The sequence below is a fragment of the Panthera pardus genome, unplaced genomic scaffold, assembly GCF_024362965.1.
Source record: "Panthera pardus isolate Hobbes unplaced genomic scaffold, ASM2436296v1 HiC_scaffold_12, whole genome shotgun sequence".
In the NCBI taxonomy this organism is placed as follows: domain Eukaryota; kingdom Metazoa; phylum Chordata; class Mammalia; order Carnivora; family Felidae; genus Panthera; species Panthera pardus.
Genome location: NW_026526677.1, coordinates 22,188,328 through 22,205,170, shown reverse-complemented (window position 1 = coordinate 22,205,170; position 16,843 = coordinate 22,188,328). Strand labels below are relative to the sequence as shown.

At 35.6% G+C, this 16,843-nt stretch overlaps 1 protein-coding gene across 7 annotated transcripts in view; it reads right to left on the bottom strand.

Moving 5' to 3' along the window:
- Positions 1 to 16,843, bottom strand: part of LRRC4C (leucine rich repeat containing 4C) — a 1,200,301-nt gene that overhangs the window by 208,939 nt on the left and 974,519 nt on the right. Inside the window, exon 6 of one of the 7 annotated variants that reach the window (XM_053899824.1) lies at positions 13,703 to 13,760. The exons of the other annotated variants lie outside the window; for them this stretch is intronic. The gene's annotated coding sequence lies outside the window, so the exon portion shown is untranslated. The remainder of the gene's footprint in view (positions 1 to 13,702; positions 13,761 to 16,843) is intronic. 7 annotated transcript variants of the gene reach the window in all.

Below are 16,843 nucleotides of genomic sequence, written 5' to 3'. Positions count from 1 at the left end.
AATCATTCTGCAATATATATGTCTATAAAATCATCATACTGTACACCTTAAACTTACATAATATGCCAATTATATCTCAAAAAAGTTGGAAAAATTAAAATTGAATCTCATATAAACAATGAAAAATTATTAAGTATGACTCAAATATATGCACTGTTTGTCTGAAACTCAAGTTTTACCAAAAAAGATGATGTGGGCAGGCCCTGCTCGCTCTGACGCTCTGTGGAAGAATCTCTGTCTCTTCTTTTAGTAATTCTAGGTGTTCCTTGGCTTCTGACGGCACAACTGCAATTTCTGCCTCCATCTTTAGGTCTTCCCTCTATTGTGTGTCTTTTTTGTATCTTTCAATGCTCCTCTATTTATAAAGACACTACTCATTGGATTTAGGGCCCACGCTAATGCAGTATAGGTTCATCTTAATTTGATGATATCTGCAAAAATCCTATTTCCAGATAAGGGCACATTCACAACTACTAGGGGTAAGGGCTTCAACATATGTCTTTGGGAAATAATTAAACCCACAAGAAATCTTACATCTTTCCTCATTCAATTTTTAAGTGTGAATTAATTAGGGTATCTGATTTTTCTTTTTAATATCCTTCCTTTCCTGTGTCTCAATACCCAATATTTTGTGGTTACTTGCAAGAATCCAGAAATTATATGCATAACAATGAACAAAGCATTAAGCAGAATACTGAAGTCACAAGAAAACTGAAGTCATTATATATATATATATAATATGTGTGTGTGTAATATATATATTATATAATATATTATATTATATTATATTATATTATATTATATTATATTATATATTATTATATATTATATATATAATATGTGTTATATATATATAATAATATATATATAATATATATATAATATATACGCACACACACACAGTCAGCAGAGTGAGGTATAATAAAACATCAACTTAACTAGGGGTATCTATCTCAAATTTTTACTTTACTTCTTTTTCTCTGTCTCTTCCTTCCTCCCTCCCCCTTCTTTTCTTCCCCCCACTTTTTTTTCATTTCAGTATGTTCTCTGCTACAGATCACCAGCTATAACTCATGAGAATGTAATCTGAAAGCATTGTCTAAAACTTTTACTCTGGGCTCACTCTTCACTATTATGACACCTTTCCTAAATGGGAATGATATCTTGGCTATGACAACCCCTTGGAGTTACTAGCAAAAGTACTTTTCCTCTCTCTTCAATTTTGAAAGAATTGAATCCCCTTTCAGACCCAAAACTTTCAAAAGGTTCAATATTATAGCGACATATAATTCAATGGTCCAAAGTCCTTCTACATTCTATATCCCTAGTAAAATTGCGAGAGAAGAAAATTAGCAACAAAAACAGAAGCAGCAACATCAGTAGGATAGCAATAATTTGGCCACTGGAAATTGTTGAAATCATTCACTGAGTTATTAATATTCTTTGTGGATTATTAATCAGTATTTGGTCCACAATATTCTATGTATTCATAACTATTAAAACAATGGAGTAACCATAGATTTTTTTTACTCATAAATGACATGTTATATACCATTTTAAAAATATACAAACCAAAAAGTCCACGACCTTTTTCTAAACTGAAAAGTTTTATACATTGCAGTGTCTCATAATTGTTCCTGTTTCTTGTGTTACATTCTTTTACTTGCAGAAACTATTACTATGAACACAGAAGTCAGGTTGTGACCTGTGTCTGTGCTAGAAGAAGGTTCACTTTATAGGTATTTATATTATATCAAGAAGGAAGTGGGGTTTTTGTGGATGACATTTAAAGGTATATCACAAAAATAGATTTCTGAATTAGAATTTAGGCTTAACATTTCTCTTTCAGTCTATAAACTCTACTACACATAAGTCCTCTGTTATTAGGATATAAGACAGAAGGTGAACTTTCTTATTACAGGGCTTTTCAAGCATCATTCCCAATGAAATACCAAAACAACAGAAAATAAAGAATTAAGATTTAATAAAAATGGAATGAATTCCAATTGTGTTTGCTTTGCTATAGTGTGAAAAATATATTATGTGACCAGGATAGAGAAGAGAATCTTAGAATTGCAGTTATTAATTGTTGGATGCTCCCAGTTCAGATGTCCACCCAGGGTATGAATCTCTTTTTCTCTCTCCTTTTATGATGCTATCCTGACTCTGATAATATACCTGCAGCAAGAAAGAACTCACTTTTTTGAGTGTATATCCATCTAAAATAGAAGGAACTTGCTAAATTTTTGAAATTTCTTACTGTGTATTTATTCATTCAATACATACCTAGAATGGCGCTGTGTCCTAAATAGTTAAGAACATGAGTTCTGGTTCTAGGCGAATTGAATTCAAATCTCTACTGTGACTTTTACTAGCTCTAAGACCTCAGAAAACTTCCCCATTATCTATGTGCCTCATTAACTTTATCCGTAAAATGTGACAATAATAGCACCTACCACAGAGTCATTTTGTAACATGCTCTGTGTCAAGCATTCTGAATGGTGCCTGAGACATACTAAGCACTATGTACTAGGTTTTCAGATTTATTTATTTTTGTTGAACACCTGCTATACGTTAGGCATTGTCCTTGGCAAAAGGGTATAATATGAATAAATACAAAATCCCTGCCTTAATAAAATGATCTTCTAATTTGAGTGATTATGAGGGAATCTCTGTAGCTATTCACCAAACCTCTTTACTCTTCCTTCTTGCCAGACAGTTGAACTGCAGATCCCAATCTTCCCCACAGTGATATATATCCATAAAACTGTGTTTGGGAAAAAGGGTTGTGAAAGGAAGTGCATGTACTATTTGCAGGTAAGGCTCATAGATGTTTCCCACTTGCTATCTATTCTCCCTTCAATTTCTGTTGGCTCTATGCCAGGGTGAATGTGAAAGCAACAAGTCAAAGATGTCAGTCCTGGTTTCTGAATGCCTGTGTAGTATAGACCCTAAGTCCCACCTCATGCTCCCACCAACATTCAGATTTTGTACAACTAGGAAAGCTATCTACTACTGTACTATGCTGCCAAAATAACAAGGCTTATCTCTGATAGCATTTAACATTCCTCCCATTAATATGAAGAGGAAAAAGAAGTAATGTAAAAGATCATATCAGTTAAAGCTAAGTTCTTGGCAGGAAAGTGAAGTAGGGAAAGGGAGTAAAGAATTGAGGAGGGTGGTCAAGGAAGTTCTCGCTTTAGGAGTGGGCATCTGAAGCAAGACTGGAGTGAATGAAGTAGAGAGACACATACATTGCTATTGGAAAAGCACCTCTGGCAAATGGAATCAGAAGAGCAAAGACCCTGGCTGTTGGAATGTGCTTGGAATTTTCAAAACTTAAGGAAAAAGTCAGGCTGCATTGGAGTTGAATAAGAAGAGAGTTCAGAGGCAACCATGGGAAAGACTGGTACAGTTTCATAGACCATGGTAAGGATTGTGGATTTTACTGGAAGATTTTCAGTAGGGAGATGACACAATGTAATTTGCAATGAAAAATAGTCACTCTAGCTCCTGTATAGAGGTTGGGTTAGGGGAAGAATGGAAGCTGAGATATCAGCTATGAAGCTATTATGGTAGCTTTGAAAAAAACAAAATGGTGGCTCCAAGTTTTCTCATGTCAATGTTTTTGAACCCTAGATCTTTTGTTCGTTCATCATATGACAAAACTCACATATCATTCCCCATCCTGTTTACTCTTTCCTGAGAAGCACTTCAGTTTCATGCCATCTTTCTTACATTCAGCCAGAATTAAACATTATTCTCCACATATGTACAACTCATGGTTTCCTAAGGCTGGGCATTGCACTGCTGCATAACTCATTAAACTATGGAAAATTTGTTTTATATTTTTTACCCTTAAACCTTTCACATACATTTTACGTTTCTGCAATTGATGGTTTTGTAAATTATTTTCATTTTCATTTCCATTTCCATTTTCATTTTATTTATTTATTTATTTACTTACTTATTTACTAAGTAGACTTCATGCCCAGTGCAAACAGAGCCCAATGTAGGGCTTGAACTCATGACCATGAGATCAAGACCTACGCTAAGATCAAGAGTCAGATGCTCAATCAACTGAGCCACCCAGGCTCCCATGAAAATTCTTTTTAAGCTGAGCTTATGTAACTTAACTTTTGACTATATTTTCCATATGAACCTTTGACTATTTGGAGACTTAGCTCAACTTCTACCTATCATAATAATTTAGTCCAGGCCTTCAAAGAACATGTTCTAAAACAGTAAACAAGTTTGATGTGAAAAAAAGGGTCTAATAGTCAAATAAGTTTTGGAATCATTTAACTAAATAAAGTTAATCAGATTCCTCCCTTCCCCCTGCCACCCCCCTTTTTTTAAACATTTTACAGGGAAGTTAAGAGAATTTAACATAATTTTATGCATTGTGATTCCCCATGAGATGAGATGAGATGGTATTTGGAGTATTTATCAAACTCAACTGACTACAGAAATCCCTCTTCTCCCCCCCCCCACCCCTTTTTGTTTTACTTTTATAGAGCATTCATGGAACTAAAATTCTGCTTGGATATATGCTACTGACTTCTGGAAGGGCAGTGGTTTTAAGTAAAGTTTAATCTGAAGTAATCAAAAACCAGCAACCTGGTGATCAAAATCATAACTGAAATGTACCTAACAACTAACACTCACTCAGCTTGTATACCCACACTAATCTCATTCCTCAGAAAACTTCCCTTGATAACAATCCCATGACAAAACCATTTGGGAATTGATTTCCAAAATGAAAATGATTCCAGGGAAATAATTAATACTACCTAAACTTTCTCTAGGGGTCTGTATGGAATATCCACAAATCTCATGTATTCAGTGTTACCTTCCTTAAAAATAAAATTTGGGGGGGTGGCGTCTGATGGAAAAATGCTTGGCGCTATTTCTGGCCGCTAGTGTATAAAGAGGGACAGGGTTTCCTGATATTATAGGTTTGCAGTAGAGCAGAACTGTGATTCATCCAGTGACTGAGGGGCCTCCAGAATGCCAGAGATGAATGTTTGCATTCACCTTTTGCTTATTCCTGCTTCAAGATGAGTAACCAATTACAAAGACCAGAGGGTGTTTTTGTACCTTTTCCTCCTCTTTATTAAGGTAGATGTTATAGTCTAATGTGACAGGTAGTGTTTCTGCACACCAGAGTCCTCTCAGAAACATATTATCTAACTCTGTGGGAACTGGATATTTTAGATTGCTTCAGGATAGATAGACATCACTTTGCCATCAGCAATCTCTTTGTATCCAGAAGTTTGTGTCAGGTACGCTATACTTACTTTGGACAGTTGAGTGGCCGTCCCAAATTACAGAATGCCTTCTCTCCCCACAGTATAGTGAAAATAGCATGAGATTTAGAATAAAAAACACCTCCAACTCTACATTTGTTAGTTGGAATAGTGCTCAATGCATGTGGGCCTGTTTTTGTTTTTTGTTTTCATCTTTGAAATGGGGCAGAAAACTTAATGGAGCTCTAATGTCAATTGATGTGATATAAAATTTTTAATATTCTAGAATAGATGTTCAATAAATCAAGTATCCTGACCGTATTGCTTTCTGTCTTACACCAAAGACCAAGAGCTTCATCTTGCATGAAATAAGCAGCACACTTGTTGGTTGACTGGACATACTCACTATACTGAAGCTCTTTTTCTCAAAATCATAGATCTTAACATAAACATGATCACCAGTAATATGATATGGTCATTGGCAAAAAACTTTTTATTTATCATGTAGTACTACTTTTAACACTGGAAGTGCTTTAGGTGACTATACAGTTAAATACAACTTCCTTGTATCAATGGTAATTCTACTAATGTCTTCTCCTTTTTGGTGAGCTTTCTCTAAAGAGCAATAGTGAAGGATAACTGTGCTTTTGGACAGTCATAAAATTTAAAGGTGATTTTAATACTTTGAGTAAAGAGGAACCTAGAATTTACTTAGAAATTTGGCATATGTTGGTTCAAAGAGCAAAAATCCAAAGATTGCACAGATGTAGGTCCTTCTTTCTTTCTTATGGTGTTTTAAAATGAGTAACTGGACATTTTGAGAAAAAATTTCAGTATAATTGTTTATGTTTTCTATTGTTCTAGCATATTCTTATTTTTCTAAGTAACTGTCCACTTAATCTCCCTACCCATTCTGCCCAGGCACATGGTTATTTCTACTTTTATACTATTCTACTATTTTTTAGTGTACACAACTAACAGGTGAGAGAAACTATGCATATGGACATCAGATTTATCTTTTGTTCCCATGGGCAGAAACATGAGAAGTTCATCATTGAGCCAATATAGAGCTCAAGGGTTAGCATTTGTTGCATTGCATTACTATAAGAAACAGGAAAAAATAAGAAAATGACAGTGCTAGATGAGGATGTAATTGTACACCCAGTTTTACCTACCTAATTTGTTGAAAATTGCTATCCTCTAAAGACACTGTGATTAAGGAATGCATATTACCCCACAGTGCTGGGTAAATTGGGATGGGAGATATATAGAGAGAATTGGAAATCTAAATTTTTTATTACATATATCCATTGTAATGTAATACATACATGGATACAAAGCAATAAATACAATGAAAGTAGTCCTAATAACTTTTATTGAATGTTTACTCTGTCACAGGCACTCCCACAAGTACACTGCAACTCTTTCATTTCATTCTTCCGATGCCACCATATAGGAATTTTACCTATATTTTATAAAAAAGAGAACGCATACATCAGAGGAATTAACCAACTTGTATAATATCATGACACACATATGCATAGTATAGGTGGGGTTAAATCTCAGGTCTGTTTATTCTGCTTCCCCTTCACTACGGGTGAATGAGTTTGTCTTTCATAAATACAGAAGAGGATAGGGAGAGAAAAAATTGAATTTCAAAAGCCCCAAATTAAATCCATATGGTGACTTATCTATGGCAGGAGAAGATTTGAAGGTCAAGGTTCTACCAGTAGGGATCATCTCATAAGCTCATATATTCCTGTTAGGTATACAGCATTTTTATAGCGGATGTCACACAAAAGAAACTAAGAAAACCTTGAACTTGCAGTGGCTCTTTTGCAAGTTGTCTGCTGGTGTCACAGCATCAGGTTGTTGAAACTCAACTGTTGAAAACCCTAAAACCAACTGATGCCTGATGTTTCTCATTTATTTCCTAACTTAAAATATATGAACTATAAAAAACATAAAATTTTTATTAATTTTGTTGTTTTATCTTCTTTCAGAGTTCAAATGACAGAAGCAAAGACAGTCATCACAGTTGATACATCACTTTTCATATCTCGACTTTGCTTTGCCTGAGTGGCAAGGTTGGTGTTCACATTTAAAAAGAAATATAAATTGATGTTCCTTGCACTTGAAAAATATAGGGATGACATTGTATATTTGAACCATAATATGGAGTTTTTTCTGAGTGTTTCTTTGTAAATTATAGCTCAGTGTTATGCTTTGGATTTTGATAGAGATTATATTACTGGTATTTTTTTTTAAAGCAAGACAATTTAATCATTATTAAAAAAAGATATAAAAGCCTTTCTACATGTGGACCATATAGTTGAAAAATTCAGGAGTATTATTATACAAAATCAACAATCTTCAGCTTTATTTATGGCATATTAATGCATAAATTTGGGATAAATTTAAGCCTTGAAAAGTTAATATAAGCACTTAAAAAATTAATGGCGTGAACCTTATAAACCAGTGGGAAAAATATCTGTAATTTAAGAGAAAAATAGGTGAAGAATATGGGGAACCTTTGTATAGAAAAATAAAGACAATTGGCTAAAAAAAGTTATAAAAATTATGCCATATCACTATCTTAAAGAAGCAAATAATAATGAAATACTGACATCATTGGTTAGTTTTGTAATTCTCCTTTAACTGTGATAATTAAAGCATCTGTTAAAAACATCTCTCTGGTGAGACCAATTGTATTTAAAATGGCTCCATTTCCCCAGTTGATGTCTACTTTATTTACCCTATCTATATACTACATATTGCTAATGATACTAAATTACTATGTAATTTGCTTTTTATATCTATCAGTCGATCTATCTATCCACCCATCCATCCATCCATCTTTTTAGCTATCCATATCTCCATTTATGCACTTATTTTTCTTTTTGTCAAATAGAATGTGGGCTCCATAAATTCAGTAGTAATGTATCCTTACTTACCACCCCGTCCCTTGCCTAGAATAGTACCTGAAAATTGGTATTCACAAAATGGTCACTGAAAGATAAGTACATGGTACACAATTAAACAATGCATAGATAAACTGCCTCACTACTGTTGGAAGTGCATATTAGTATAACATGGCTTATGTATACTTTGACAAATTTACACAGGAATGAAGCCTTGTGAATAGAAGGGTATATAATATAGTAATATTTATGACAGTAAAGATCCAGAGTTAACCAAAATTTATTAATAGGAGACTGGACAAAAAAATTACTTGGCATTCATATGATAGGGATACAATTAGCCATTAAAACCAATATGGTTATTTATATGGAGTGATGGCTAAAGATCTCGAAGTTCTATTTCTTAGTTTTTCTTAAGCAAGAAACACATATTTGTTTATAATATCCCAATTTGTTTAAAACTTTTATGTATGTGTGTAACATTCTATACATACGCATGTGTGCGTATAGATAGATATAAATCTATGTGTAAGAATTGGAAATTTCTACAAGGAAAAATTATGCATACTTATTACATTTAAAAAGTGTGAGGTTGGGAATGAAGTGGAAAAGAGACTCTTTAAATTTTAGCCTCTTTGTGTTAATATGTTTTTGTGGCGTTTTTCTGTGGGGAATAAGCTTAGGAATTCCCTGAGCTTCCACTAATGGGTTAACAAGGCATAAAGAAATAGAAAGCCACAGGATGAATGCATACAAAATTAGGTAAACAAGATTAGGTAAACAGAGCAAAGGCCCCCAGTATAGGAAAAAGGTATAGGAATAGGAAATCTCAGGATGAAAACATCCAAGATTAGGTAAAAACGATCAGGTATTCAGGGTGGAAGCACCCTCCAATTTAGTACAATAGCAGAAAGCTGCTTTCACAGGAAGGAAGGACCAAAATAGGTAAACAGGTAAACAGGGCTATAGACCACAGCAGGGCAAAGTAGCCCAGAGTGGAGCCAATGAGCAAAACAAAGGTGTCTTATTGACCCTGAGGTAGCATGCTCTATCTTTCTTGTCCCCTAGGCCAGTTTAGGTAAACAGAGGTGGCTCCTCATGTCTGCTGTAATCATCCTTCCACCCTGCACCAGGATTTTGTTTTGCATTGACCCAGACTCCTAACACCACATACCTTCAAAACTCCTTTTCCCTCATGCCCATGAGTTAATGTTCACAGTTTCATTGTCTCTTTGTGTACGTCCATCACACTTGTAAGCTTTCTGATCCTAGTAAAAACGGAGCAAGGACCCTTACTTGGGGCTCTTGTCTTCTCCTGGACATTAGCCGTCTCTTGAATTTCAATCCTGTGTCCACTCTCTTGCTGGACAAGAGAGAACTCCAGACCTAGAGTCTATGACATTTTTCTAGTGATGATAACATGAAATAACATCTGAAAAAATTATAATATAGACCTACATCGTTATTCTAAATGCTATTCTAAATGATTATATATATATAATATATAATATATATGTATATTATATATTACAATCTATATTTTGGGGGAAAAAAAGAAAGTTGTAGAAAAATGTAGTTAAATAAAAGGAATGCAAGAAATTGAGATTAAAAAGAAAAATAGAGAAATTGAGAGTATAAAAGAACCCACATGTATAGGTTACTAAGTGTCTATGTAGACATACACGCTAAAGCCTAAATGGTACTGGATGAATGTCCATCAAGAGTTACCTACAATGAACTTTGGAAAAGAAATTACAAGTGGGAATGATAGGAAGATTTTAATGTTTTCTTTATTTATTTATGTTTGAATATTTCAATAAGAGGCAATAAGAGGATGTTTTATGCATTACTTTTGTAATTAAAAAATAAAGGGAAGGAACTGAAGCCTTTATTATATATAAAAACTTGGTATCGCCAGATCTGGAATGTGTCTACCTCCAGATACTTTGGGTATGAAAAGAATGTCTTTAACAAGCCAAAGTGAACCTGGAAGATAAATATTAAATGAGGGGTGGGGTCAGAAGTTCAAAGTGAATAATTTTATGTATCCAGCAAGAACTGTACAGTCTATTCAGGCCAGTTTACTTCCTTAAATCAACTGAGGTCTTTTAACTCTTTGAATTTAGGCTTAGCTAGTCTTTACCTAGAATACCCATACTACTGTTTATACTGAGCACTCCAATGTCTCTTTCTCTCTGATGACACCAAACACCTGAAGGAAGAATTGCTTGTTCCATATTCTACGTTGTTCCAGCATTTATAAATTTATCTATATGTGATTGTTTAACTTTATGATCTACGAATATTTTGAAGTCAAGAATTTTGAGGGACATCTTGTCCTGAGTCCCCAGCTCATTGCAAAGTCTGGTACAAAAGTGCTCAGTAATTGTTTGTGGATGTTGTCACTGATTCTTGACTTCAGAAAGACAATGAAGACTTCCATAAAGTGTAGCATCCATGGTCTCTGCTAAAAGCACTGCCTTGACATTTGAGTATCACTTTCTAGTTTACAACTCTTACATTGCATTATCATCTTCAAGGATCATCTCAAGCCAGAAAAAATAGGTATTACCACTCTTCACATTTTAGTGTTGAAGAAACAGATTTAGCATATTTATCTTCCTGAAGGGCTCACAGCTCACAAGTGGCACAGCTGAGCTTGACTCTCTGGCCATTTAGATCTAAAACTACAATCAATTATGTAGACTCAAGGAGGAAATGACACCACTAAGTTGTTCTGGGAACCAGTGTACTTCTGGTGCCCTAGACATAGCAACGTTCTGCAGAGGTAAGTAAAGATGAAATAGCGGCTCCATCTTCCTCCTTAGAGACTTCATTTGCAGCAGGGATGGGGGGCATTCTCACAAACACCATGTCCATCCCTGCTCCCAACAGCTCAGACAATGGCCAATATACAATTATACTGCACCACCACTGAAACCCATGCATACTAAATAGACTTGGTGATCCAAATCTGTAACTTCTTCTAATGATTTCAATGTGTTGTGGAAATAATAACAACAATAATAAAACATAGTTCCTTCCTGCACACCCAAGGTCAAGACCAGAGATTATTTGAGAAATGGGGGAGAAGAGGGAAGAAGAAGACAGAAGAGCAGTGAAGGAAATGCTTTTCTCAAGGTTAAGCTAAAATTATTGAGCATTTACTCTGCAGTGTTTAAAACACATAGTATAATTATGCAGCGTTTAAGTGCATAAACTTACAAGTCAGACTGCATGGGCTTTGAATGTCAGCTCTGGCATTCACCAACTATGAGTCTTGGACAAGTTGGTTACTTCTTCAGTGCTCAGCCACGAAATGGGGTTGATATTAACACCTGCCTCACAGGGTTGTTCAGTGACGTGGCCTCTGCCAATTCCTATGGTGTGAACACTCATACCAATGCCTATTAGAAGCCATCAACAAACAGCTCACAAAATCCTTGAATACTGAAAATTCTTGAAATTCTTATGACATAACCAGCCAGCTCAAGCATACTTCTGTTGCTATGATGATTAAAGTTAGTATCATAAGCACTGAAGGGAGTTCCCGGGATAGTGTGCATATATTCAGCATTTTTGTTCGTTTTTTAAAAAGAGATACTTACATTAATTCATCTATTCCTCACAATTATTCTGAGATTGGTGTTATTATTATTTACATTTCAGAGGAGGTTAATGAGGTGGGAAGGGCTTCAGTGTCTGGTTGCAAAGGAGAGAAGTGAGACTTGACCAGTCTGATGCACCATACCGTCCTCTTGCCTGAGCCCTTGGGAGATCACATCCCATTGTGCGTATGCAAGAGTTTGTGCATGCTTACAGAATGAAAGAAGGGGAGAGAATCCTGGTAAAATAATACACTCTGGACTGCCACTATCAGTTCTAGAGTGTCCCTTGGTCCCGGGGATATTTTTGTTGCCTTGGAGGCAAATTACATGATACCACGGGGAAGACATTCTATTATGTATTCCCAAGAATAGGGCAGAAAATAAGGACAGCATCTACTCCCTGAGTGCCTGAGTGTTTACCTGAATTTGACATTTTGTTAATCATTTGGAATGAATTATCTTATGTGGTAATCATAAAAACTGTCTAAGGAAGGATTTGTTTTGTACCATTCTGCAGCTAAGGTAACCGTAGCTCAGAGATGTTAAATAACTTGCTCAAGGTCACAAAGCTCTTATTAAACATCAACTTTGTTTGAATCCAATATTCTATGGATACACTGCAAACCATATATTCTACTGCTGTCTCTTAAACTCATGAAAAATTACCAAGAAATTTAGGATTACATTGATGCCCTTTAGACGTGAGAATATTATCAAGAAATTTAAGCTTCACACTAAAGCGTTTTATTTATTTTATTTAATTTATTTTATTTTTAAGTAATCTCTACACTCAACATGGGGCTTGAACTCAACAACCCCAAGATAAAGGGTTGCAAGCTCCACCAACTGAGCAAGCCAAATGTCCTACGCTAAAGCTTTGTAGAGTTGAGAATATTAGAGACCAGTGTCAGGCCAAACATAGGGGGCTGAAGAAAATTCATGTATTCAATGTGACTGTTACTTCATTAAAAACATAATTATATTTTATTGTCAAAGCCCCTTTACTTTGAGTATTGTGTATAGGTCTGAGACTAGAGGGGAGCAGGACCACAGATTTTGTGCCTTTCAGAAAAAGTCACATTAAAAGATATGCAAGGGTCAACTTCAGGCTACTCTACATTCTGTTTGCACCTTCATTGTATTGGAGGAAAAAAAGAATTAATTGGTTCATTTAGCTCTTCACTTAATTCAGCCTTTTATTGTGCACTTCAGTTTTCATCCAAATGAACAGAGACAGTGCGAGAAACAGAACACAATTTAATGGGGCTCTCAAAAATGTGCAGTTGTTGCCCTTGCTTCTTTAATAGACACAAATCATTTATTTCCTTCTGTAAAACTCCATTACCCAGCAAAAAATAGTTTCTTAACAAATGTATATCTTACCAAAAATGGAAAGATGGAAAATGCATCCTCCTCTCTCCCTCTCTCTCTCTCATATGCACAAAGTCATAGAGGCTCATTCACAGTGTATCTATACACAAGCCTCCCTACTGAGTTCTACAAAGCCCACAAAGCATGTTAAGGATATAATGTCCTTTTACACGTTAAGGACGTAATGCCCTGAGCATGAAACAAAGAATTGAGAGAAATTAGAAGTAAAAGGGAACTTAGCTCAAATTAACTCTGTTCTTCCCATTTTATAGATAAGGAAAGTGAGTCTTGAGAGGTGAGGTGATTAGCCCAGGCTCATGCAGGTGATCATTTGGGAACATAAATCAAGCTGTCTTCTCCAAACTCTTAATATAGCCTTCTCTCTCCTCTACTGGGCTACCTGCCCAGTATTGATCAATATTCATCATTTCAGTGGTCCCACACACTGATCTCATTGAGTGCCTATCATCCTATCCTCCCCCAAAATGCATGTGCATCTATAGAGAATCATGGGGCATCCTTCTGTTTCCATATAAAAAAAAATTCCCCTTACCTTTTAGAAAATACTCCATGCTCTTCTTTTTCACAGTGATCATCTTTTGAGACATGGCCTTGGGAAAGGACCAGAGAAATAATTTTATTTTTTTATTGAAAGCTCCCAAATATGAGTTCATGGCTGGTTTGAATTTCCACTGATTCTCCTGCTCATGCTTCTTCCCACACAACCATAAATACTTTACTTGCCTCATGCTAATGATTTTCATCAATTTAAAGAGCTAGTTTAATTAATCTCCTGTTTAACAAAAAAACACAAGTCAATCTGATAAAATGTTTAGGAGAAAAAGTAAAGCTGATGTTCTTCCCCACAGTGATGCGCCATGTAGGTTTAAGGAACGGCGTGGGCAAGTGATACAGAAGTAATTTGTTACTGGAAAATAGTCTAGATGTGTGTGCTCATCTTAAAAACTTAGCACTACTAAGTGGCATTGTGCAAGCCTAACATCTCATCTTTCCCCAGCAAGCCTCTGCTCTGGGGAACAGATCCAGGTGATAGAGGTGCCTGTCACATCCTGGTTGCTTGGGAAATAAGCCGTCATTTCATTTTGAACTTCCCAGTAGTATGAATTCAGTAGTATGAGTTCAGCTTTCTCAGTAGAGATAACACTTTTTTTTCCCCAAAGCCATCCATCATTTGTACTGGGGACTCAGTGTTAATTTCAATGCTTGTCAATTAAATTCATCCCTTAATTTAATAGGGATTTGTATACAAAACATCACAGTGTTAATCTTAGTCTTTATTTCATGCCTAGAATGAGCTTTACCCTCCAAGCATCCTCGCATCCAATCACAACATCTCAGTTTATCCTGTAGCCAAAGTAATCCTCTTATGTATAGGTTTGATGAGACCTTCCTGCTTCAGAACCTCTTGGATTCCCACTCTCTACTAGATATAATCCAAGTTCTCTCACACAGCAATAAAGTTGTAAACAATCTGAATCAGCCCACCTGACTAGACTTTTATGTCTTCTACTTAATTTTCACGAATCCTTTATGTCCTCTAAAACTTGTCTAGCTGAAAATCAAAGTCAGAATTAAAAATATATATATACCTAATTAGTAGCTTTGCAAAAGCCTTTCCCCATCTGATACAATGATGCCTATGGGATTTAGGGGAAAAAAAGAAAATTAAAGAAGAAGAAAATACCCAAGCCACACTTAATAGGACACATTTTTGAGAGCCTAAGAATGAGAGTTAAAAAAATAAAGTATCACTTGCTGAAAGTTAAGCTGGCTACTCTCTAGGTTAAACAAAATGTTAAAAATAGAATTCAATCCTAAACATTTTATGCATCCATAAAAAGTTAAGAGAATCCAGAAAATAAAAAATGGATAAAAATGAATAAAACATATGAACCAAGGTGCTATGCATTGAGGGTCTGTGCTCCACCTTCTGCCCCAAATTCTTATGTCAAAGGCTGATCCCCAGTATGATGGTACTTGGATTCATAGCCTTTAGGAGGTATTTAGGTTTGGCTGAGGTCATAGGTATGGAGAACCCATGATGAACTGGTGCCCTTATAAAAGAATGAAGAGCACAGAGTTCTCTTTTTCTGCTATATGAGGATAAACAAGAAGTTGACAATCTGCAACCCAGAAGAGATTTCTCCCCAGAACCTGATTGTGCTACCATCCTGATCTCAGACTTTCAGCCTCCAGAACTATGAGGAATCAGTTTCTCTTATTCATGAGCCACACCATCTATGGCACTTTTTATGGCAGCTTCAACTTAGATACACTAGTTTTCAGTGTGGACCACGGACAGTGTAGGACAGTGATCTGTGAAAGAAGGTAAACAAATGAGATGATATCTATGACTCTCCTAACTGACCACCTGGAGAGAGATTCCAGGCCACAGTACATGGAGAAGAAATCCAAGAGCTTCCTGTTCTGCTTGAGTTGAGGAGACAGTATTTCAATTTTGGGGAGGCAAAAAGGCTAGAATTTGAGATGCAGAATACAGAGAGGAGAGAGTCGTACAGAGGGCTCCAGAGAACTGCCGAGGTTTCCATGTAAGCCATTAGATGAGTACTGATTAGTACACAAGTGTGAGGAAACTACCGAGTCTGGAAGAAGAATCAGCAGATAGGAGGAGATGCACAAATCCCTGTTGCTCACACAAGAGGAAAAGTTCATGTTCCCACCAAACAGAATGGGCAGACTTCCTAACAAATGGGCCGTTGAGCAGTGACCACAAAGGGTATTGCCTCGGTAGTGAGGTCTAATGAGCTGCAGACTAATGGCTGCTTTGCACCCAGTAAATAAACTAAAAAGAAAATTTTAAAAGAAATTAAATTATACCACATAACTTAACTGTATACAAAACCAAGACCACAAATATTGCAAGAAACAATGACAGAAAAAAAATCCAGCAACCACTAGCATAAACTTTACAATGTCTGGCATCCAATAGGAAATTACTGGTCATGGAAAGAAGCAGGAACATTTGACCTATAGTGGAAAGAAACATCAGTTAATAGAGACAGACCCTAAGTTGACTTAGATGAAAGAATTAATAGAAAAAGATGTTGAACTGCTATTATAAATATACTCCATATGTTCAAGGAGGTAAATGAAAGGCATGGATATGTTAAGAGATATAGAAGATATGAAAATGATCAAATTGATGGGGGAGGGGAAGGAAAAAAGACGTTAGAGAGGGAGGGAGTCAAAGCATAAGAGATTCTTAAAAACTGAGAACAAACTGAGGGTTGATGGGGGGTGGGAGGGAGGGGAGGGTGGGTGATGGGTATTGAGGAGGGCACCTTTTGGGATGAGCACTGGGTGTTGTATGGAAACCAATTTGACAATAAATTTCATATTTAAAAATAAAATAAAATAAAAATTTAAAAAATGATCAAATTGAACTTCTAAAGATGCAAAATGTGTTATCTCAGATGCAAAATACACTTGGTAGGATTAAAACCAGCTTAGATATTACAGATGCAAATATAACTCAAAGACATAGAAATATAAACAATCCAGAATGGAACTATCCATTTTAAAATAGAAAATAAAATAAAATAAAATAAAATAAAATAAAATAAAATAAATAAAATAAAATAATAAAAGGAAGTTAACAAAGCATCCATTAGCTATGAGGCAACTTAAGGATCATAAAATATATGTAATGATG